We start from the raw sequence: 24,145 nt of genomic DNA on the forward strand, positions 1-24,145 counted from the left end.
GGGCCCTTTTACTTCTGTCTGCGTTTCTCCCTCGTCCTGAATTTGTGGGGAACCCAAGCCGAGCCTAGGTCTAGGTTTTGGTTGTGCATATATTAAATGTTGCTGCTATCCTTTTCTTATGTTTCCTTTTGTATTCTAAAATTCATATACCCAAAACAACTAAAAGTTTAGATTGAGTTTGAGTTTTGTTTTTGAAGAAAAACAAATTTATGCACGGGTTGGTTACTGGTTCTATTGTGCTTCTCACTATACCAAGTATTCAATTTGACAATTTTCGATATCATATAGATCATGAAACAAACTTAATATTATCTAAATTTTAAAAAAAATTATTTTTAAATTGAACCTTATTTTATAATTTTGCAATAAAATAAAACAAGTAAATAGAGGTATAGTGTTTTATGGCTTTTTTTAAAAAAAAAAAGGATGATGGGCGTTACTAAGGCAGTATCCTTATCTGGACAGGAAATATGTTGGATTGTTTGTTGAGATGAAATAAAGAGAAAAGGCAGAGCGACGGCTGTCCTGATTTATTATCCTGTCGTAACATTGTGTTTCAAAGTATCCCCACAATCCATTGAGGTTAAAATACTGATGGTAGTAGGGAAAATTGTTGAATCAACATAAATTTTTGGCACAGTGCATTTTCTCTATCATCCAAACCTTGAACGTCTACATTTCTGATCCATCCCCTAACTACCCACTCACTTAAACTAGACTCTTTCCATATCTCCATTAGCACCTAAAATTACGAGTTCCAGAGGGTTTGGGTAAAGCCCCCTGCATCATTCTTACTTGTAATTGTTGGTAATACTCAATCCCATATGGTATTGGACATACTATTGGGAATGAGTATTTAATGTTTGAATTTCCTATTTGTTGAGTGAAAGAGAACAAGTGGGACTCTCGCACACCGCCGCCGTTCGTCTCAACATTCAGAATTTACTCTCCAAGTGTTTTCTAAATATTCTCTCTGTGTGCTTTCCGATCAGAAGTGTAATACCACCAGCAGTCCACTCCGGTTTCGAGTGCACAGAATTCGGAGCAATTCGTATGTTTGTGATTAAAGAACTATAATAAAATTAAAGAACTAGAAAAAAAAAACTTGTCAATTTTTTTTTAAAATTATTTGAATTTTCAAATGTTTGTGATTTTTGATTACGAATCTATACACCTAATATTTATAAATTTGAAAACAACAGTAAAAAATCATTATATCAGTAGAATAACACTTTAAGAAGCAATTCGGGTTAATCAAAATATATAGAGATTTTTTAAAAATAGTCTTAAACCAATATTAGATCTCCTTATAATATCAGGTGTTAAATTATATGATTTATAATTAAGATGAAATTTAATGTATTAGAAATCAATATTTTTTTAAAAATAAATATATTTCATTGCCTTTCTTTATAGTCATTCTCGATAGAAATAATTTCAGTGGAAGTGTTTGTTGTAGGTTGGACTTGGATTATTGGATATCAATGACATTTGGAAGAGATATAAACCGTGAAATAGTGTTCATCATCCTCCAACAATTTCATTCTTTCTTCATCAAGACTTTGATACAGAGGGTAGCATTTGGATCTACAGGAGGGACCCGGGGATTTGATGGGGCTTGGGTGAATCAGGGAAACCAACCAGGTTTCAGATATTTGGAAAGAAAAGATACGTAGAGATAAGTGTTAAAACACGACAACCACACAACCAAATTGCAAGGCAATCCATACCTTCATGTCATTAAATTGGCAAAGTTGTGTTCCAATTTGCTTAACTTAATTACGTCAGTTTTCAAAAGGCTATAATTCTGTTTTCGTATGTTCAACATTGCAGCCGCCCATCCACACTAGACACCCTCTTTTCTTGTTAACTTATTCTTCCTAAATCCCAATTTGCTTTTTTTTTATTTACATAAATAGAATCGTTAATTTTATTAAAAAAAGAAAATATATAAATTATAATAAAAAATTATAAATTATACTCATAATTATAATAGTTTACTATAATTATTGACACAATAAACTAGCAACTCAAGATCATAGAAGTACCATACATAAAAAGGTTAAAACCCATCCAAAAAACAAACAAAAAGACATATACAAATAATCTGATTGCATCGGTAAATGATTAAATGAATCATAACAAGGAATTAAACTACTGAAAGATTATTGACAACTACAAATTAGAATCGAACATTGTAAATAAACTATCTACTTTGTGTATTCAAGTCTAATCTAAGGGTCTGAAACAGGAGAAATCAATAGGATAACAAATAACCGTCATCTTGATCAATTGATGTGACGTTAAATCAAACCCTAAAAATTAAACAATAAAAATAAACAATAAAAAAAGTGTCATAAAAGTAGAAGAAATGTGTCTTAAAGATAAAATTATGAGAAACTAAAGAAACATAAGAAAAATAAATATATGATATATGAAAATAAATATGATATATGAAAATAAATGAGAAACAAATAATACAGGTAGTCTACGACCAACATCAAAGTTAATATAGTCGCATATCAAAATGAAATGAAAAAGAAAAGAAAGGTGAATAAATAGAATAAATTGATAACCATTTACTCTTTTCTTTCTTTCGTTTTTTAAAAGTAATTGATAGCCACTTACAGAACAATGAAAGGAGTTTTCGACAGGTACCAGGGGCAAGTATTAATATTTTTGGAATTATAAAAGGAATATATCTACTTATTTGAATTAATTCTTAAGCTAATTCACACTATATATAATTCAAGATCAAAGTTTTCAAATATCTTGCTTATCATTAAATTAAATTTAGCCACTTCTATAACAATGTTGAATAAGACCAATCTTCTATTTTATTTTTGGTCATAGTCTAAATTTTCACTTTGGGGTGTTACATTCACTGCATAATAGGTGCCCAAAGCTTATATCACTTTATACGGCAGTGGCAGGGGATTGTCTCAGGAAAGACGGGTTAATATACGGCTAATATACAGCATTACCGGATACATTAAAATGTATTTAATAAATTCGGTTTAGCGGTACCTATTATGTTGACAACTAATAATGTTTAGGTAGAAAATATGAAAAACTATTAAAAAATTTGGTAACCGGTAAACTTTGGTTATCGGTAAGTATCTATCCTTTTTATAAAGTGTCCATACGTTTAACATATCAAGTAAATTTTACCGGTTTTGTCATAATGAATCTGGTTTTGTCATATTTTTACCTGTTATATTGTAAATTATCTATCCTTTTTATAAAAGTGTCCATACTTATTTCACTGTGAAAATATATTTATTATTATCTTTAGTTAATATTGTTAAATTTAAAATCTAAATAATATTTTAAAAATATCAAAACAATCAAATAATTTTTGTGTAAATGAAATTATTAAATTAATATTGTAGGTGGAAAACATGAAACACTATTAAAAAATTGAAACATAAATTACATAACTTTCAAAAAAAGTATATATCATTTTTATAAAAGTGTCCATACTTATTTCACTGTTGAAAACATATTTATTAAATTATTTGGTTAATATTGTTAAATTTAAATTCTAAATAATATTTTATAAAATATCAAAACAATCAAATAAAATTTTGTGTAAATTAAATTATTAAATTAATATTGTAGGTGGAAAACATGAAACACTATTAAATAAATTGAAACATAATTACATAACTTTAAAAGCAGTTTTAAATCCTAAAAAGTGTCGATACTTTTAAAAAATATATCAATCCAAAACGATATACCAGGTAAAAATATGATAAAACCGGTAACAAAATGATAAAACCGGTAAATTTAAAAGTGTCGATACGTTATATAAGGATCGACACTTTGTGAATTTAAAAGAGAAGCAGTTATAGCGCCTATAATGTGTCGATACTTTAAAAAAATATCGATCCACAACGATATAACAGGTAAAAAATATGATAAAACCGGTAAAATGATACCGGATATATTGAAAGTGTCGATACTTTCGTAAGTACGTGTAATAAATTATCGACACTTTCAAAGAAATAGGTAATTATCCTTTCGAAAGTATCGACACCTGACATAAAAGTATCGACACTTTGTATTTGTATCGATTAAATATAAATAACATATCCGATGAAATATAAAGGCCATAGCTAAATATCCTCTGAAAAAAGATAGAACAGACGAGTTTTGAAATCGAAGAGTAATTGTTGCTGCATTTCAGAAGGCGTTTCTAAAGCGAAGTTTGTTTGTTTGTTGCTGCAGTCGAATCGAAAAGTATGTTGTCGAAACCCTAATTTTTTATTATTACAGTAATCGCGATAGGGTTTTTTATGTGTTGTTTGGGGTTTTGGAGTAAGGAAGCATTTGGGACCGATTGCAGGTAGAAATAGATATTCAAGGAAAAATATAAATGTCGATACTTTTATTAAATATTATAGGTAGAAAATGATATTATAGGTTGTATAAATGTGCCGACACATTTTGGTGTGGCCATTCAAATTCTTTTGAAGAAAACCGTTTTACCACAAGAGTAGTTATCTATATTTGTATATTGAAAAGTGTATGTAACAAAATAATTTGATTTGCGTAAACTGATATATGAAGGAAAAATGGAGTCAATGGGTTGGAAAATTGTTGGTGGAGCAGATGACTTTGAAATTGAGGCCGAGACTCGAAAGCAACCAAAGGGTGGATATATGTAATTCTAGTAAGTATCAATGTCTTTTTGTTATTATTGTTGAAATGGTAATTGGATTAAAGTATCGATAAACTTTAAATTGATTACAAATTTTAAATGTTAACAGTATGGCCGAATGCAAAAGGATGAAGGGAGATGGCACACAGAGCGGTTCGGTATGTAAAATGAAATTGACATTGAGTAGTATTAGTATTTAGTGTTAATGTATTGATTAAGAAACGTTTATGTTTAATATTAGGTGAAAAAGATGTGAGGTCCAAATGGAATTCAATGAGTGATGCTGAAAAGGAACCTTACATCACACAGTCAAGGAATGATAGTAAAGAATACAAAGAACGAGGAAAGCACATGAAAATAAGGTATTCATTAAACTTGTAAATACGTTGATACAAAATATAAGAACTATAACATTATATTGTTAAAAAATGTAGGAAGTGTCGACAAGATGCAGCATTAAAAGGGTGAATTTATTAATTAAACACCTTAGGAGAAGGGTCAGTTGAATGTGCTGAGAAATAGGTTTTGGATCGTTGATCGGAGTAAGGGATCGACCTATTCGGAGGGAATTGTGTCGATCCTTGATGGCACAATTTGACGTCAGTCAATGTATGGCTAAGTATGGTGATTATTCATTCCCTCTGGGGGTATCGACTGCTGCAGCCGTATTGGGGTACAAAACAAAGGCAAAAGTGTTATAGAAGTCTGTAGGAGTAAGAACTGGAAAGCACTTGCCTCCAAATATGGTTTGAATCATAAGGTGACATATACTGAAGTTGAAGAGGATATCAAAAGTGGATCTTACTTGGGGGATGAGCTGAAGGCCCGAGTTCTATTGTACCTTGTCGGGATATTTCTTTGTCCAACGGGTGATACGTCAACGAACAAGGAATATATGAAGCTCATTTGCGATGAAGGCTTGAAGGGTGAATTCAATTGGGCTGAATATATCCATTCGAGATTGATTGAATCAATAATCACCTTTAAAAAGGGCAGCCAGAGATACCTCAAAGGGTGCATAGCAATCTTAGAGGTAAATGAGTTGAATCACTTTTTTGTGTTTTTATATAAAAATATAAATTTTATTATAAATGCAGGTTGCACTGTTCGATTTTTGGTCGGGCTGTGAGGCAGTGCCGGCTTATGAAAGAACCGGAGTGGCACGCATCCGTGCATGGGGAAGGAAGAGGTGGTTAGAGTGATGGTGAAGTTGAAGTTGGATAGAGGGAAGAAGCAAGAAATGGTAATAAATGTAATTAAATAATATTAAGAATATAATCAATGTCTTAATATTGTAATTTAATTTTTGAAGGTTATTGGCAAGGATGTAGAGGAGGCAGTGGAGGCAGAGGAGAAGAAAGGAGGGATGGTTGTATTGGGGGATGAAGGTGAGTGGGACGACGGTGAAGCAAAACAGAGTAACTTCGACATTTTGATGTCTGAATTGGCTGATATCAAAAAAATCCAATTTGAAATCATGCAAAGACAATCAAGAGTCGAAGAGAAACTTGATCAAGTCGTTAGAGAAACTCGAGAGAGTCGAAGATACACTCGAGAGGCATAAGGGGGTAGTGGAAGGAAAAATAGATGGAGTGGTGAAAGAAGTAGAGGTGTTGAGGGGTGAAGTGGTGAAAGAAGTTGGGGTGTTAAGGGGTGATATTAAGATGGTGACGGGAGAAAAATTTGAGGGAGTGGTGAAGGAGGTTGTTGATTTGAGGAGTGAACTTACGGGGGTGAAGGGGGTGGTTGATAAATACTCGGATGAAGGAGCTCAATTGAAGGGTGAAATAAAAGATATGAAGAGCTATGTAGAAAAAAAGTACGATGAACTGAAAAAATATGAAGAAGAAAAGAGGGAGGAGGAAGAAGAAGAGATGGAAGAAATGAGGAGGAAGGAAGTCGATGTCATTTATACACCGGAGAGTGTTATAGCAGCAGTTTTGGATTCGGAATGTCCTGCACCCCAGAAGAAGAAGCAGAAGGTAAGTTTAATAAAAGAATACTTAATTTGATTTTTATTATGTTGTTGTGACAAAAATTTGTATGCAAAATTGTAGGTTGAAAAAGCGGATATTCCAACCGGAATTGATGACATCGAAGCTGCAATTTGTGATTATTTATGGAATAGCGAGTTAGAATCGGGGTAAGTGAAATATATTGTTTTGTGAGTGATATTTAAATATTTCATGACAAGATATTAATCCTAATGATTCATACAGATATTCTGTAATATCAATGGGAAATCAATTCGCTACTGTATACGACGTTGCAACGTTGAAGCCTACGGAATGGGTTGGCGGTGTGGTAAGTAGAAAGTAGAAAATAAATAAAACTTATTGAATATGTTCTGATTGTGTAATTAATTTTGTTAGGTTATCGATTTACTCGCCTGGACCATATGCTACGATTCTCAAAAGTCACACCGGAGGATTGGCTACCTTCCATACCTCTTAGTGGTGAGTTAAATTAATAAATATTGAAAAGTAGTGTTATAGACGGTAAATTAATAATGTTTGTTGCGTAATTACAGCAACAGGCGTTGGAAGCCAACAACAAAGAAAGTGTTGAGAATATTTCTACCTTCTGGGGTGTCATATTGGATAACTATGTGAAATTCACCGACTGTGAGAAGGTAAGACACCATACCAATTGCAAATGATGTTTTCGGATATAGAATGTTGAATTTTGTCAAATTGGGTGTGAAATTTGTTGCAGATAATGATCACAATAAACTACCATAATTCACATTGGTATCTGTTGGTGTGGATATGGTAGATCATGTTGTAACAATATATGATAGTATGTTTACAACTGAAGCAGCTAAACAGAGAGTGAAGGATGCTAAGAGATTGGTATGTATGTATGTATGAAAGGACATTATGTAAATTATAATGCATAATTTTTTTGGTGCATAACTTCTTCTATTTTAATGCAGATTAAAATATTAGATTCTTATAATAAGAAACGCATTTGGGTTGAGTCATGTGGATCTCTAGGAAAGTATCCCTTGAAAAATTTCAAATTTGTGGAGCATAAGAAGAATAAGCAATTGAATGGGTATGAGATGTTATCACAAATAGAAAGCTTAATTTATGCAGTATTCATCATAATTGACATGTGTGGTTTTCAAATTTTGTAACAGATATGATTGCGGCATGTATGTGATGATGTGGATGGAATCGATCGGTTCTACAGGGGCAACTGGTGATTTTGTAAGTGGATAGAAAAAATGTTTGTGGTAAAATTGTTAAAAGTCGTAGATTGAATGCTGTAGTTGACAATACTTAACGTTCTGACAATTTGAATATAGGTTGTTGGAGATGGGATCGATCGCGAGTATTAAACGATCTCGTAAGCCACAATCAAATGAACGAAGACATGAGATAACAAAAGCTGCAATATTACATAAGATAACAAAAGGATGCAATGATGTAAATGTCGAGTTAATTTTGTATAAGATTTATAATTTGTATACGATTTATATTTTTGTATGTGAATAATTATGAATGAGATGAGAAAAGTTAGCAGTATGTTGTTGTACATGTTTCTTATACACATTAAGGGTCATGTCGATACTTGGAAGTAAAAGGCAAATTTACAATATGGCCAACAGGGTGCACCCATAAAGTGTCGATCCATATATAAAAAAGTGTCAATCCCAAAACATCGAAAACCAAAAGTATAATGTAATATGTAATTTTTCAATCTAACCGGTACAATTATACCGGTTTTATGAGAGAATATGTCTAAATAATGTGTCGACACTAATATAGTTTGTGTCGATATTTTTTTTCCAGAATGAATGGAAAACAGGGTGCACCCATAAAGTGTCGATCCATATATAAAAAGTGTCGATCCCAAAATCATCGAACCCAAAAGTATAATGTAATGTAATTTTTCAATCTAACCGGTACAATTATACCGGTTTTATGAGAGAATATGTCTAAATAATGTGTCGACACTAATATAGTTTGTGTCGATATTTTTTTTCCAGAATGAATGGAAAACAGGGTGCACCCATAAAGTGTCGATCCATATATAAAAAGTGTCAATCCAAAATCATCGAACCCAAAAGTATAATGTAATATGTAATTTTTCAATCTAACCGGTACAATTATACCGGTTTTATGAGAGAATATGTCTAAATAATGTGTCGACACTAATATAGTTTGTGTCGATATTTTTTCCAGAATGAATTAAAAACAAGGTGCACCCATAAAGTGTCGATCCATATATAAAAAGTGTCGATCCCAAAATCATCGAACCCAAAAGTATAATGTAATATGTAATTTTTCAATCTAACTGGTACAATTATACCGGTTTTATGAGAGAATATGTCTAAATAATGTGTCGACACTAATATAGTTTGTGTCGATATTTTTTTCCCAGAATGAATGGAAACAAGGTGCACCCATAAAGTATTGATCCATATATAAAAAGTGTCGATCCCAAAATCATCGAACCCAAAAGTATAATGTAATATGTAATTTTCAATCTAACCGGTACAATTATACCGGTTTTATGAGAGAATATGTCTAAATAATGTCGACACTAATATAGTTTGTGTCGATATTTTTTTCCCAGAATGAATGGAAAACAAGGTGCACCCATAAAGTGTCGATCCATATATAAAAAGTGTCGATCCCAAAATCATCGAACCCAAAAGTATAATGTAATATGTAATTTTTCAATCTAACCGGTACAATTATACCGGTTTTATGAGAGAATATGTCTAAATAATGTGTCGACACTAATATAGTTTGTGTCGATACTAATTTAAATATAAAGTGTTTTCCACCGTTTACGATATATAGTACTCTTAATCGAGAAACCTAAACATAAATGCAAGCAGCAGATCTTCCTCTTTCTTCTACCGTTATCATAAGTGACGATCAGATATTCAGGTAAATTTATCGATATTTTATGGGTTTGATTGATTTCTATATTGGAGTTTTATCCTGAATGTGTTTGTGTTCCATTGTAATAGGGGTAGCATCCAACCAAAATGGCTCCAAAACGTCAGCGTCAGAAGCGAGGTCTTTCTCAAAGCTCTTCTCAACCCAGTTCTTCTCAACCACCTCCTTCTGTAACAAACGATTCTTCTGAGGAATCAGGTCCTTCGAAACTCTGAACTTTAGATCCGACATGGAGAAACAAAGATGGCAGACGAGTTTTAAAGTAAGGAAGATTCGTCCCGAACGTGTCATTGACCTGGGTTTCTTGTTTGATGAAAATGCATTAGTTTTAAATCCACATTACATCTTGGGGTTGGCTTGAATTCCTGGTGTAGAACCAAGATATTATCCCAACCTAGTTAGAGTCTTCTACAACAATGCTTCCTTACAGCACGAGCCTAATAAGACTAATATAAGGAATTAATACATGTCATGGGGAAGGATATATATATATCTCCTGAAACTATTGCGGAGGGTTTAGGTGTAGCGAATACAGGGATTCAGATGAAAATGTGTGATTGGTCTACAATTAAAAGGGTTACTAGAAATAGCCCAATTCACCTCGATGTAGAGTCGAGTGTTTCACAAAATGCTCACATGGTATATCCGGCCTAGTGGGGGAAAACATTCAACGCTTCGACAGCGATTATTGGTGGATAGCAAAGTATAATCCAAAACGGCTCCAAACATTGCAAAACTCATATTTAATACAATTGTATATATGGTCACAAAGGGGAGCAACAATTTAACTACACTACCATATGGATGTGTCATCACCCATCTGTTGAAGAAGAAGGAAGTTGATTTTTCGCATGACGCCCCTGTTTGATTAACCCGCAAGATTGACATGGTATTTATTAAAAAAGCGGATATGATTTGTTGAAAAACTCGGTTGGAAGCGTGTCAAGGAGGTCGGATTAGATCAAGAGAGGGAGGAAATGACCCCATTGGCCATGAAGAAGAGCAACCAAGTGGAGACGCAATGATGGAAGAAGCTCCAGTTGCAGAGGATGTCACAATTAAGACCGTGATGGAATACATGGTCAATTTTCGGGAGCATATTGATTCCCTTGTGAGTGGAATGCGATCCGATATTTCATCATTGCAACGTGAAGTCTCCATGTTGCGTAACGAATTTAGTCAACGACATCAAACGAGTTAGGTAATTCATTATCTATGTTTCTTAACATTTACACGTTCTGAACTTTATTTATTTTCTTTTAACAGATGTGGACAACCAAGCGGTCGCAGAAGATGAAGCTGACGATGAAGATGACGATGATGATGACGATGAAGCTGGCGATGAAGATGATGACGATGATGATGATGATGATGAAGATGATGATCCAAACAAGTATATCGTGTCTGCAACGCCGCCTTCAAGAAACTTTTAATTTTTGATCTCAATGGTGTCCTTGCCTACATCCCAAGACTGTCGGCAGGTTTTAATTCTATTCTTTTGTATCCATTATTTTAACATATAAGCGTAGAACTTTAATCTCATTTTCTTCATGTTGTAGATGTTGTCCTCAGAAGAGGATTATTTGAATTTATGCAATTTTGTGTCGACAATTTGTTGTTGCCCTTTGGTCTTCAAATATGAGGTTAGAACATGTTTGAGGCAATTGAATTACTGTAGTCAAAATCGTTAATATACATTTGAATGTTAACATTCAAACTTGATTACAATCTCAGGCATAACGTCGACCGTGTACTTGAGAAACTACCTGTATTTTCCGAGCATTTTCTATTCGTGTGGGTAAGATGAATGTCATTACAGTTTGCTGACTTTTCGTTGTCTATGATTCCTACATATTTATGTTCGACTGTTTGTGAACAGGATCAAAAAAAATGCAAAACATACGATTCTGTTACCTACTGTAAAGATCTCAATGATGTTTGGAACGCGTGTCCAGATTTTTAACGAGCTAAATACACTTTTGGTCGATGATCAGCGGAAAAATGATTTATAATCCGGTAGTTGCATTTATGCAATATGTTTTTCCAGTTGAACAGGTGTTCAGACATTGATTATTTAACAACTTATGTGTTTATATAGAAATACAATTACATATGTCCACATACCTTTGACGCTGCTTCCCATTCGAACGACAAAGCTCTAGGTATGACACAAATTTATTCATGCTTATGCGAATTTAATTTATTGTTAGTAAAATTGCACCTCATTAGTTTGATAATTGAAATATTTATGTATGTCCTCAGAAAAAGGCGGAAACATACGAGAGTATTTGGAAAATTGTTTGAAGGCCTCTAATGTTTCCGGACTTCGTTAGAAACAACCCTTTTTCATCGGATTAATTTTGTTTGTCGTACATTATTTGAACATTCTTGTGTATTTATATTTTGGTGTGATTATATTGTGTGTATATTTTCATTAATTATTCCATATTTGCTTCTATGTGTACATATACATTTGAGTGTCTATACTTTTTTAATATATTAAAGTATCTATCCTTTTTATAAAAGTGTCTATACTTTTTTCACTGTGGAAAAATTAATTTAAGGTTATCTTTTGAGTGAGTTTTAAGATATTAATTTAGTAATTATAGGCGTCTAATGATTAATTTTTACGTTACGGTATATAATTATTATTAAATTAAAAATTCTTAATATTATTTTATAAAATATCAAACAATCAACTAATTTTTTGTGCAAATGAAATTATTAAATATATTGTAGGTGGAAAACATGAACATACTTAAAAAATATGAAACATAAATTACATATCTTTAAAAAAAGTATCGATCCTTTTTATAAAAAGTATGGGCACTTTCAACATATTATAATAAATAGGTAAATTTGCAATATAACCGGTATAAATATACCGGTCTTATGCGCGAATAGGTCTACAACCTATATCGACACTTTTTAATATTGTATCGGTACTTTATGTCCATATTGGAAGAAAAATGTGTCGATACGATTTAAAAAAGTGTCGACATTTTACACATCGGAACCCATAATTATAATGTAATAGATAATTTTGTAATATAACGGTATAAATACGGTTTTATGAGCGAATAGGTCTACAACCTATATCGACACTTTATAATATTGTGTCGGTACTTTATGTCCAGATTGGAAAAAAATGTGTCGATACGATTTAAAAAAGTGTCGACATTTTACACATCGGAACCCATAATTATAATGTAATAGATAATTTTGTAATATAACCGGTATAAATATACCGGTTTTATGAGCGAATAGGTCTACAACCTATATCGACACTTTATATTGTGTCGGTACTTTATGTCCAGATTGGAATAAAAATGTGTCGATACGATTTAAAAAAGTGTCGACATTTTACACATCGGAACCCATAATTATAATGTAATAGATAATTTTGTAATATAACCGGTATAAATATACCGGTTTTGAGCGAATAGGTCTACAACCTATATCGACACTTTATAATATTGTGTACTTTATGTCCAGATTGGAATAAAAATGTGTCGATACCATTTAAAAAAGTGTCGGTAATTTGAAGTAACGCGGTTTTTCTTCCTTCATTCAAATATTTATATGTACATACAATAGGAGTCATGTTGATACTTACGATATATTATATGGAGATCGTTGTCATTCCATTCCGTCTTCGAAAAAATCAGTTGATGTAGGCTGTGTGCTTGTACTCAAACTAAGCTTGACTTGAGGACATGTTAGTTTGTTATGCCCCTCACCGTTGCAGTACCCACATCGCCTAATTTTCTTCTCGACCTTGTTCTTCGGCACTTCTTTTCGCTTGCGTTGTTTTCGTTGAGGGTCACGAACATTGTTTACTACAATGCTCTGGTTGACTGAATGATTCAAACCAAACGAGTTTTTAATTCTTCTATTAGTTTTTTCATCTCATCTCTTGCGGTTTGAAAGACTCGTCTGTCTTTGATGCAATGTAGCATAACCTACTTGACGTTGAACGTAGAGCAGCGAACCTTGCCATTTGCATCACTTCTGGAGACACATTCAAATCAACATAGCTGGGTGCAGAAGCCTTCACATCATTAGTCCACCTACTTTGAATCAAAGTCCCGGGCAAATATGTGTAGTCCAATTGCTTCAAAATGTGAAGTTGATGGCGACACGGAAGTCCAACGGTCTCGAATTTTTTGCAGGAGCAAATTAGAGTTTTCGTACGAGAATCAAAACTAATTTCAAATTTCCTATTTTTTTCTGCGTACTTTGACAAAATATAATGTTGACATTCATCTGATAAGGACTTAATCTCTGCCTCAATCCGGTACAATGTCTCCCGTATAAGTTCATCTTGGAACACACGAAAAGATTCACGGGTAAAAATCGCAGCGGCATGGCTTTCAAGGTCGACCAGTTTTGTGATCTGGAAGGGCTTCGTATGGGAACTTAAGTAATCCGCTTTCAACTAGTTCATACGCATTCTACTAATTCCATCTTCAATTGCACGAACAACATCTAAATATGTCTTCTTGTGTTTCAGTGCAATAGCTAGTGAAGCATTCATAGACTCGCACCTTTGTGTTGAGCGAATATTGGCAAAGAAATGACCGGTTAGATATGCTTGTGCCCATAAGTGTCGTGTATTTCCCTTCTCAATCACCCATGGATGCTTTTGGACGTTGAATTCTGAAACAATCGAACGCCATTGAATATCAAATTCCTTGGTCCACCAGGAAGCCATGCATTTTGAGAATGCTGCTGTAAACTTTGGGTCACCAATGTTAGCTTGTGCATTGCGAGAAAGATGCCAAGAACATAATCTGTGCTTAGCATAAGGGATAACAGATTTGATAGCCCTCTGCATTGCCCTATCCCCATCGTTACAACAGAAATAGGTGATTTATTCATCATGGCTTCTAAAAAATTCTGTAGCACCCACTCGAAAGATTGAGACGTTTCGTCAGCGATTATGGCAGTGGCAAACACAATTGTGTTATGGTGATGATTGACACCAACAATAGGCATAATTGGTCGACCATACAAATTATCTTTGTACGTTGTGTCGAACGCAATTACTTCACCGAAGCATGTGTAATCCGATCTCGATGTAGAATCCGACCAAATAAGATTATACAATGCCCCCGATTCGTCTACCGAGTATGTCATAAAAAACCCGGGATCATCATGTTCTTATAATCAAAGTAGGCAATAAGCGCATTCACATCCCCATCGACGATTTCCTTTGCTTTACCTCTTTGAAGTGCATTGTAGAGGTCTTTATGTGTAAATCCAACATTATGATAGCCCCCTGCCTGCGTTAAATAGTTCATTACTTGTGACGTGCCAACACCGACCTCTTTCAATGTTGTTGCCTCATCGATATCAGCCTTACTTACAGCTCTATTAACGCATAAATGGTGTCATAGCAGATGTGCACAATGCATGATTATGTTTCTGATCAGACTTACTTATAACCCACTGATCGTTTGTATTTGTTGCTGTAACTACGACTCTAGCCTTACATCCTGTTCTTGTGACTGGCGTATGAGCACGTTGACGATCAACAGTATTGACTTTTGATACTCGAAACCCTTCTTTGGAACAACAAAATTCTTGTGTCTTCACATTCCCTTCCACGTCAAGCCGTGTTGTTCCCTTACGTGCACTAAACCCATGTTCCCGTGCGAATCCCTTGTAAAAGTGCCAAGCTGATCACGTGAACAGAAGAGCTGACCAACCAATCTGTCAGATTCATCAACATTATGTACTTCATGGCATTCCTCGGTTGGCTTAACATTGTCTACATCAGTATTCCATGGCAAAAATTTTGTTGTGCAAGTTCAGTGCTCCAGGAGTTGATGGATGTAAACAAAGGTTCATTTGAACATGTTTCTGTCGTGCTGCTTTCAATAGGATGTGTCATTGTAGTGGTAGTTAAAGGGTGGGTACAACATTAAATTCGCAGTACATATTTAGGTATGTACAATAACAAGTATATTATCATTAAATTTAGGTATGTACAATAACTACATATTTAGGTATGTTTGTTAACTACATATTTAGGTATATACATCTTTTGAGTGAGTTTTAAGATATTAATTTAGTAATTATAGGCGTCTAATGATTTATTTTTTACGTTACGGTATATATTATTATTAAATTAAAAATTCTAAATAATTTTATAAAATATCAAACAATCAACTAATTTTTGTGCAAATGAAATTATTAAATCAATTGTAGGTGGAAAACATGAAACACTGTTAAAAAAAATTGAAACAAAATTACATACTTTTAAAAAAAGTATCGATCCTTCTTATAAAAAGTATGGACACTTTCAATATAATAGGTAAACATATGATGTAATAGGTAGCCCTTATAATGTAATAGGTATCGTTTATATAATGTAATAGGTAGTGGTTATATTGTAAAGTGTCTATCCTTTTTATAAAAGTGTCCATACTTTTTCACTGTGGAAAACATTAATTTAAGGTTATCTTTTGAGTGAGTTTTAAGATATTAATTTAGTAATTATAGGCGTATAATGATTTATTTTTACGTTACGATATATTATTATTAAATTAAAATTCTAAATATTATTTTATAAAATATCAAAACAATCAAATAATTTTTGTGCAAATGAAATTATTAAATCAAATAATTCAAATTGAAAATTAAACAACAAATCAATTAAACATTGTTGTGGGTACATTAATTGAACATTGTTATGGGTACATTATTTGGAAAATAATGTTCCGGACTTTAGAAATAACACTTTTTCATTGGATTAATTTCGTTGAGATGGGTTATGTATAACAAAACAATCTATCTCGCATGTGAGTACTTTATCCAACCATGTGACAAGTGTGACAACTCCATCAACTCACAACTCAGCTTTGAACTCAATCAATATTGTCTTTTAGCTTGATGGTTCATAAAGCATGTTACTTGAACAGTATGAATCAATTATGCAATTTTCATGTTCAATTTAACACTGCATTTCAAATTCATTTCATATGTAATTGGAGTTTGAATTTAAATTTCAATTTGAGTTTGAATTTCAATATATATTTCGGCTCCACTATAAATTTAGCCCAAGCCAATATGCATGTTATCATTGATTATTCCTAATTTCCATTGTTTTTTTTCCAACGTATAAACGCGAGGAAATCCCGACCATTTTTTTTTGGTCAACTTTAAAGCGTCAGAAACGTTTCGGGCGTATGATCTGGGTGGTATACAAGAAATGTAACAAATAGCAACTAAAATCATAAGTTGAGTACCACCCAAATCATAAGTCTGAAATACTTCCGATGCTCATCAAAATCCAAAGCTCATATGGTGCCAAGCAAAAGGAAATCAAAATCCAAATCTCATATGATGCCAAGCAAAAGGAAATCAAAATCTACAACTTGAGTTTGAACATTGATATGATATGTTCAGTTGTTATCATGTTGGGATTTTCTCGTTTTTGATTGCTTGGATAGTTGTTCTCTTGCTTCTTCAAGTGTTCTTAAGGTTATCCTTTGAGTGAGTTTTAAGATATTAATTTAGTAATTATAGGCGTCTAATGATTTATTTCTTACGTTACGATATATATTATTATTAAATTAAAAATTCTAAATATTATTTTATAAATATAAAAACAATCAAATAATTTTTTGTGCAAATGAAATTATTAAATTAATATTGTAGGTGGAAACATGAACACTGTTAAAAAAATTGAAACATAAATTACATAACTTTTAAAAAAAGTATCGATCCTTTTTATAAAAAGTATGGACACTTTTAATATAAAGGTAAACATATGATGTAATAGGTAGCCCTTATATAATAGGTATCGTTATATAATGTAATAGGTAGTGGTTATATTGTAAAGTGTCTATCCTTTTATAAAAGTGTCCATACTTTTTTCACTGTGGAAAACATTAATTTAAGGTTATCTTTTGAGTGAGTTTTAAGATATTAATTTAGTAATTATAGGCGTCTAATGATTTATTTTTTACGTTACGATATATATTATTATTAAATTAAAAATTCTAAATATTTTTTATAAAATATCAAAATCAAATAATTTTTTTGTGCAAATGAAATTATTAAATTAATATTGTAGGTGGAAAACATGAAACACTGTTAAAGTATCGATCCTTTTTATAAAAAGTATGGACACTTTCAATATAATATAATGTAATAGGTAAATTTGCAATGCTATCGGTATAAATATACCGGTTTACTTATAAAATAGGTAAATATAAGCTACCTATTACATTATATAAGCGCTACCTAGTATATTATTGTACTTTATAATATTTCCGATTAAATAATATAACATAACCGGTCTAAATTTTAACCGGTCACTTGTTTAACCGGTCACACCGTATATTAGCCGTTTTTTAGGCGCCGCACCGCAGAACTACCCAGTGGCAGGCTGGAAGCTGTGTTGTATTTTCTCGGTGGGTCTGATAAAAAGAATTGCATTTTGCGTTTGCCAACAATTTAACTCCTTTAAAAGCTGGAGCCCAGTCTCAATTAACTTTTCAGCTCCGCGTCAGGTTTCTGTTGGGTCAATGCTTTTAATTAATTGGATCAGTCATTAGCATGGCTCCAGATATTACTAAGAGCTTGGGAGTTGGACTTTGATGTATTTGACGATCCACTAACAATACCAGACCTCATCTAACACATGTGGTAGGTTTGTCTCCAATAAATAACGGGCTTTCAAGTTTACAGATCACTTTTTTTAATTATAGACAATTGCAAGATTTAGTATTAAAGTGCTGAGTTTATAGTTTCCATTTATCCAAATTCAATTCTGAATAGTTTTAAATGTTCACACTAGGTATAAAGTTTGGTGAGATTCAAGTTAGTTGCTACTAAAGTGATGGATTGTATGGCTAAATGAAAAGGGTACGGTGCGGCAAAAGGGTGGTACTTTGGGGCAGGTGGTGGAGTAAAATAAAGAACCAAAGAGGTGCATAAATGGACAGATAGAAGGAAACAGACAAGACTAAGCCAAGCCAGCAACTTCCAAACCCACCTCCCTCAAATTACTCATATAATCACCCCCACCACTTTAGTAACCTTATCTAAGCCACCCACCTCACGCTTTTATTTTAAACCCCATCCATGCAATGCAACCATAACATGCATGCATACATCATTAGCATTTCACGCCACTATGTCATCTCCTCTCTCTATATATACTCCAACTTCTCTGACTCCTTAGTTTCCTCCTATTTCCACTCATCACAAAACCACTTAACCGTTTTTTACTCACTATGGAGGTTTGTTACCAAATACTGTTTCCCACATTTCCCTCTCTTTTTCTATTTTCATTTTTGCATTTTTTTATTTCTTCTTCTTTTGATTGATGATACTACATGGGTTGTTTTGTCTACGTTGCAGAAAAACAATGGAAACAGAAAAGTGGAGATAAGGAAAGAAGGAAAATGGTCCCTTAACCGTGTTTTCAAGTTGATTGTCTTTGTGAAGGTTGTTCTTCCAAAATCCTTAAATGTGTTCGCGAATTAGAAGGTACTATATATATATATTATATTAATGTTATGAATATTTACACTTTGTTAATGGTTTCAAAAAAAAATTTCTCTCATCCTCTGTTTTTTGTTAATGGGTTTTACATTTATCATCCTCTGTTTTTTTTTGCAGGGGTGGAGACAGTGAAAACGGAGAGCAACACAAACAAAGTGACAGTGATAGGAGCTGTGGATCCAACAGCCATTAAAGACAACATTGCCAAGAAGTCTAAGAAGAAGGTTGATTTCGTTGCTCCTCAACCTAAGAAAGATGATAACATAGAAGAGAAAAGGAGAAAAAATCTGACAAAGACAAAACCAGGGCTCTGGTAATAAACAAGATAAAAAACCCAAAGAGGTAATTCTTTTCTCGTTCTCAATTCTCTAATTTAATTTTCGACAATCAAAAAACTGTATCTGCATGTTGGTTTTGAAGTGCTTTCAAATCAACATCTCTGTCAAAAATTAATTACTTTCTTGCTGTTTACGTAAAATAAATTAGCAATCTTTTTTATATGTATATATATTTGCTCAGGCCGCGTTAACGACGGCGGATTTGAAGGTGCAATTGAAATGCCAGTGCCAGGGATGCATTCTAAAGATTCGCAAAATTGTCTCCGAAACCAAGGTGGTGGCTTATCAAATGTTTTGGGTTGTAGATACTAGATAGCATAGAATTTTACCGTTCAGCTACTGTAAGTCTGTAACGTCGTTTAAATCTTGTTTTAGTTTCTGACTTGTGATTTTCGACGATGATACAGGTGTGCATGAGTTAAAAGTAGACACGCAGAAGGAGATGCTCACGGTTAAGGGAACTATGGATGTTAAGGCCCTGGCTGAGGCTCTGAAAGACAAACTTAAGAAGAACGTGGAGATTGTTCCACCCAAGAAAGAGAAAGATAACAACAAGGAGGGTGGAAAGACTGGTGCTGGTAGTGATGGTGGTAACAGCGGCGGTGGAGGTAGCGGTGTCGGCGGGAAGAAGAAGAACAAAGGTGGCAATGCCAGTGTAGATGGTGGAAATGATGATAATGCTAATGGTAATGCTAATGCTAATGCTGGTACTGCTGATTGTGGTGGTGGAAAGAATAAGAAGGAAGGCAAAAGGACGGAGTTATGGTCCAACCTGAATATGGATATGGATACACGCCTGGTTACCCTGGATACATGCCAAGTTATCCTGGATATGGGCAACCGGGTTATGGGTACTGTTACGGGCACCCACACCCGCATGGATATGGGCATCATTACCCGGCTACGTGCCCAACTATCCAGTTTTTGTTCAACCACCTCACCAGATGTTTAATGATGAATCCTAATGATTGTTCCATCTTGTGAGGAGAATCCTAGTCCACCTTGGCTGTTCCTTCATTCGCCACCAACAGGAAATGGGATGGTAAAGTGTAAATAAGAACGGAGAAGAGAATTGGAAATGAAATGAAAATTTTGGGTTAAACTTGGGGCTCCGAAGCTTGTTTGGGTTTCTTATTTGTTGTTAAAAAGTTGAATTTTAGCATTTTTAATGTGATTAGTACTAGTATTTTGATATGTGTTGTATTTTGTTCACCAATTGTTTTTACTAGATAACCATTTGTGAAGTGGGGTTTGTAGGACATGTCATGTTTTTTTTTTAATAATTTGAACAGCTGTGAAATTCTACTTTTGGTATGGCGATTAAGGAGAGAAAAAATTGCACAGGCTGGAGGCCTGGAGCCACTCCATAATAAAGAAAAATGACTCAAGGCTATTTACCAGTAATTTATTTCTATGTAACCCAGAGGAAGGAATGGGGGAGGAAAATAAAATGCTTTACAAAAAACGTTGAATGGTTATTTGAATGCATGCTTGATATGACGTTAGGATTACACAATTATGATCTTTTCGACCCTGCTAAGCTTTGCTCACTGCGAATAATGGCACAGCCAAATGTATAATTAAGCATCTTTGCTGAAGGGAACATTTTGCATAAATAACACACAGGAGTTTTGGAACATAAAGGGTACGTACCAAATTATGCTACAAAATTGGTTCATGAACCTGCAAATTCACGCCTTTTACTTTATGTGTGTCCTTATTAGGTGGTAGGAGAATCAGTTTCTTCGTTTGTCCTGATGTGGAAGTACGAATAGCCCTTCATTTCTTTATTATTGTCCTCTTTTTTTTTAAAAGACAGGAGTTGGATGAGCAATATGTAACATTTCCTGGAAGGTACGCAGGCCAGAGGCACAACCCAATCCCTGTGCTCAAGTTTTACACCTAATAAATGTAAAAGGGGACACAACAGTCACCAGGACAGTCTGCAATATGAAGCCACTGTTTCATGTTTATATGTTGCCCTCACCTTGTTTTAAGCATTGGTACAATTGCCACAGTGTTATATGAAAACAAAACTACAAATATGGGAAAGACAAGTTCAGGAATAATCATCACCAAGTGCTTTTTTTCTTTTTTTTACTTGGATGAAATGTTTACTTGGCAATCTTGGAACAAAAGGGCATATGTCCTAAAGATAACTGTTAACCAACAATAATGGCATATGCCCCTTAAAATATATTTAAAGATTTTAAAAATAAATAAATGGGCACCGGGCACGTAACATTATCCTAACACTGCTCCTGTATTTTTCCCCCATTCCCAAACCTAATACTTCTAAAAAAGGGATAATTATTCTTTAAGTCATTGTCTCCATTTTCAAAAATGGTTTCCTTGTGCCAACAGTAGTCCCTTTCAGTCCCTTTTGACGGAACTCGTCATTCAGTGTCATTGTATGGGTTGGTGGACATGTACATAATATGGGCATCATGATTGCACCTATCTCCTTTGCATGTGTCTGGATGTAAATAATGTCATGATGTGGTTGATGTGGTTGATGTGCATGTACATAAATATGACATCATGATGTAAGTCCATATGGCAAAATGATCACGAGAAAATGTATTTTGATGTAAAGAAAATACCAAGAAGTCGAGCTATGTTGTTTCTCATAAAGAACAGACGAACTAATGTTATACATACACCTGGATGGAGTAACACCTGAAACATCATGCATTTTAATCACAAGATTAGCAAAGTAAAAGCTAAGGACTGGAAACGATAATGATTTTAAAAGTAAGAATTATTATTTCATATAGCGAAAACTTACATGTACGGTTACAAGCGTTACTACATTTCGAAAAATATTTTTTCCATGAAGAAGCGATTAGCTTTCATTTACTAAGAAGCACACGAAGAATTCAGCACAAAGTACATCAACAACCCAAATTCATCTCGTAATCTTATAAAGAATTGGAAGACCAAACTTGATGAATTTGAGATGAGGAATAGGAAAGGGAATTGTTGGCTTAAAATTGAAGTATACCCTTTAGAGTTTGGGCTTTCAAATGGACTCTGGACGATCGAAGTTAAAGCGTTTAGGGATTTCTTCGTTGGAAAATGCCCAAAGCTGAACATGCAAATATTGTCCACAGCCCAGAGTTTTGTTTAATTAGGCTTAATGAAAAAATAATTGTTTAAATTATACCTAAAGTTAACTTTATGCATTTAAAGAATTTTTTTTAAAAAGATGTGCATAACGTTTTCAACATTATATTTTTTAAGTTCATAGACTATACGATCATTAAATTAAACTCTTATTTTTACGACCGACTGAACACCAATGATCGTGTAAATACAAGATTCCGCGATTGGTAGAAAGGGATTCTTCACGCTGCGATCATCAATTTTTCGTTGTAATCACCACGTGAAGCATGGGGGCTCGGTGTGGACAATCGCACGTCATCAGATTTTCGACCGATTGACAACTTTGGTGGTGGTAGACGATACTAAGGGATTGAAATTCGCGTTTTTTGAGATTTTGGATTTTTTTTATAATTTCAGAAAATATTTTATTTTTAACAATAAATTCTAATTTCAAGTGTTTTATTTAAAAAAAAATATGCGTTACATGTGTGAAATAGCAGTATGTTTTTAACGAATGCACCTAAAGTTACTTTAAATTAATATAGTTTGAGTACTTATTTTACCCCTCTCAACCCAATTTGTTTATTTGCAAATGTCGATATTCAATTCCTGACCTTATTTAAGAGATCTAGTATCTATGTCCAACCGGTTGTTTGTTATAATATTATTGTATTAAAAAAACATAGAAAATGAAACTTAAAAAACTAAGGTGCGTTTGTTTGAAGGAAAATATTTTTCTAGTTTTACAGTGTTTAGTTGAAAGAAAAAATTAAAGTCAATGGAAAACAAAATACGGGTCAACGGAAATTGCCCCCATTTTCCTGTAAAATGACTTACCGACTGAAATTCGGTAAGTCGTTTTACAATCTTCACACTGAAACTTTCTTCTTCTGCTCCACTCGATCCTTTCACCGTTTCTCCTCTTGCATGGCCTCTCTCTGCATAACATCCCAAGCGCCGCCGTCAACGGCACTTCCTTCGCCGACGCTAAATCTCGTCTTCTTAAGAGACCAGAGTGCTCGCCGACCCAGAGTGCTCGCCGACCCAACCCCTCCGTTGTTCACTCCTTCCGATATCTTCTTCGAATTCTCCCACACGACACAACCATCGCTCGCATCAACAACGGTAGTTTGGGCAGTTGTCCTTCCTCCGTCATCTCGCCCAGCACGACCTCCAGCTCCAGTGGCTCCAACAACCCGACGATTTCTACTTCAACCAGTTCCCCATCTTTTTCTTCAATTGGGGTTTTCCCAAATGAAAACAATTTTCTTTTTCTCGCACCAGCTCCAACAATGGCCCTCATATAGTTCCAGGCTCAGTTGTCCGAGGCAATTAAAAAGGAAGGGATTGAAGTCAGAGAAGATTTTAAAGTTGACTCTTGGATTCCCTATTGCCCCGTAGCTCAACAAGTTCGAATATTATCGATCACCCAAGGATGGGGAGGATGGTGGAGTAAGGGGGTATGCAATAATCTCTTATCAAGTTTTATAACAAGGTTGAGAATTATCACAAGTTTAGGGATGTAGTCAATCAACTTGTTCACAATGCTTTCACTTATACTTCTCTTCCCAATTTAAACATTATTCATTATATTCAAAATTTAT

At 33.9% G+C, this 24,145-nt stretch overlaps 1 pseudogene; it reads left to right on the forward strand.

Annotated features, from left to right (window-relative positions):
* Nucleotides 1-1,484: 1,484 nt before the first annotated feature.
* On the forward strand, nt 1,485-20,388 carry LOC120116666 (annotated as a pseudogene).
* The last annotated feature ends 3,757 nt before the right edge of the window (nt 20,389-24,145 follow it).

The sequence above is a fragment of the Hibiscus syriacus genome, unplaced genomic scaffold (assembly GCF_006381635.1).
Source record: "Hibiscus syriacus cultivar Baekdansim isolate YM2019G1 unplaced genomic scaffold, ASM638163v2 tig00110301_pilon, whole genome shotgun sequence".
Taxonomy (NCBI): domain Eukaryota; kingdom Viridiplantae; phylum Streptophyta; class Magnoliopsida; order Malvales; family Malvaceae; genus Hibiscus; species Hibiscus syriacus.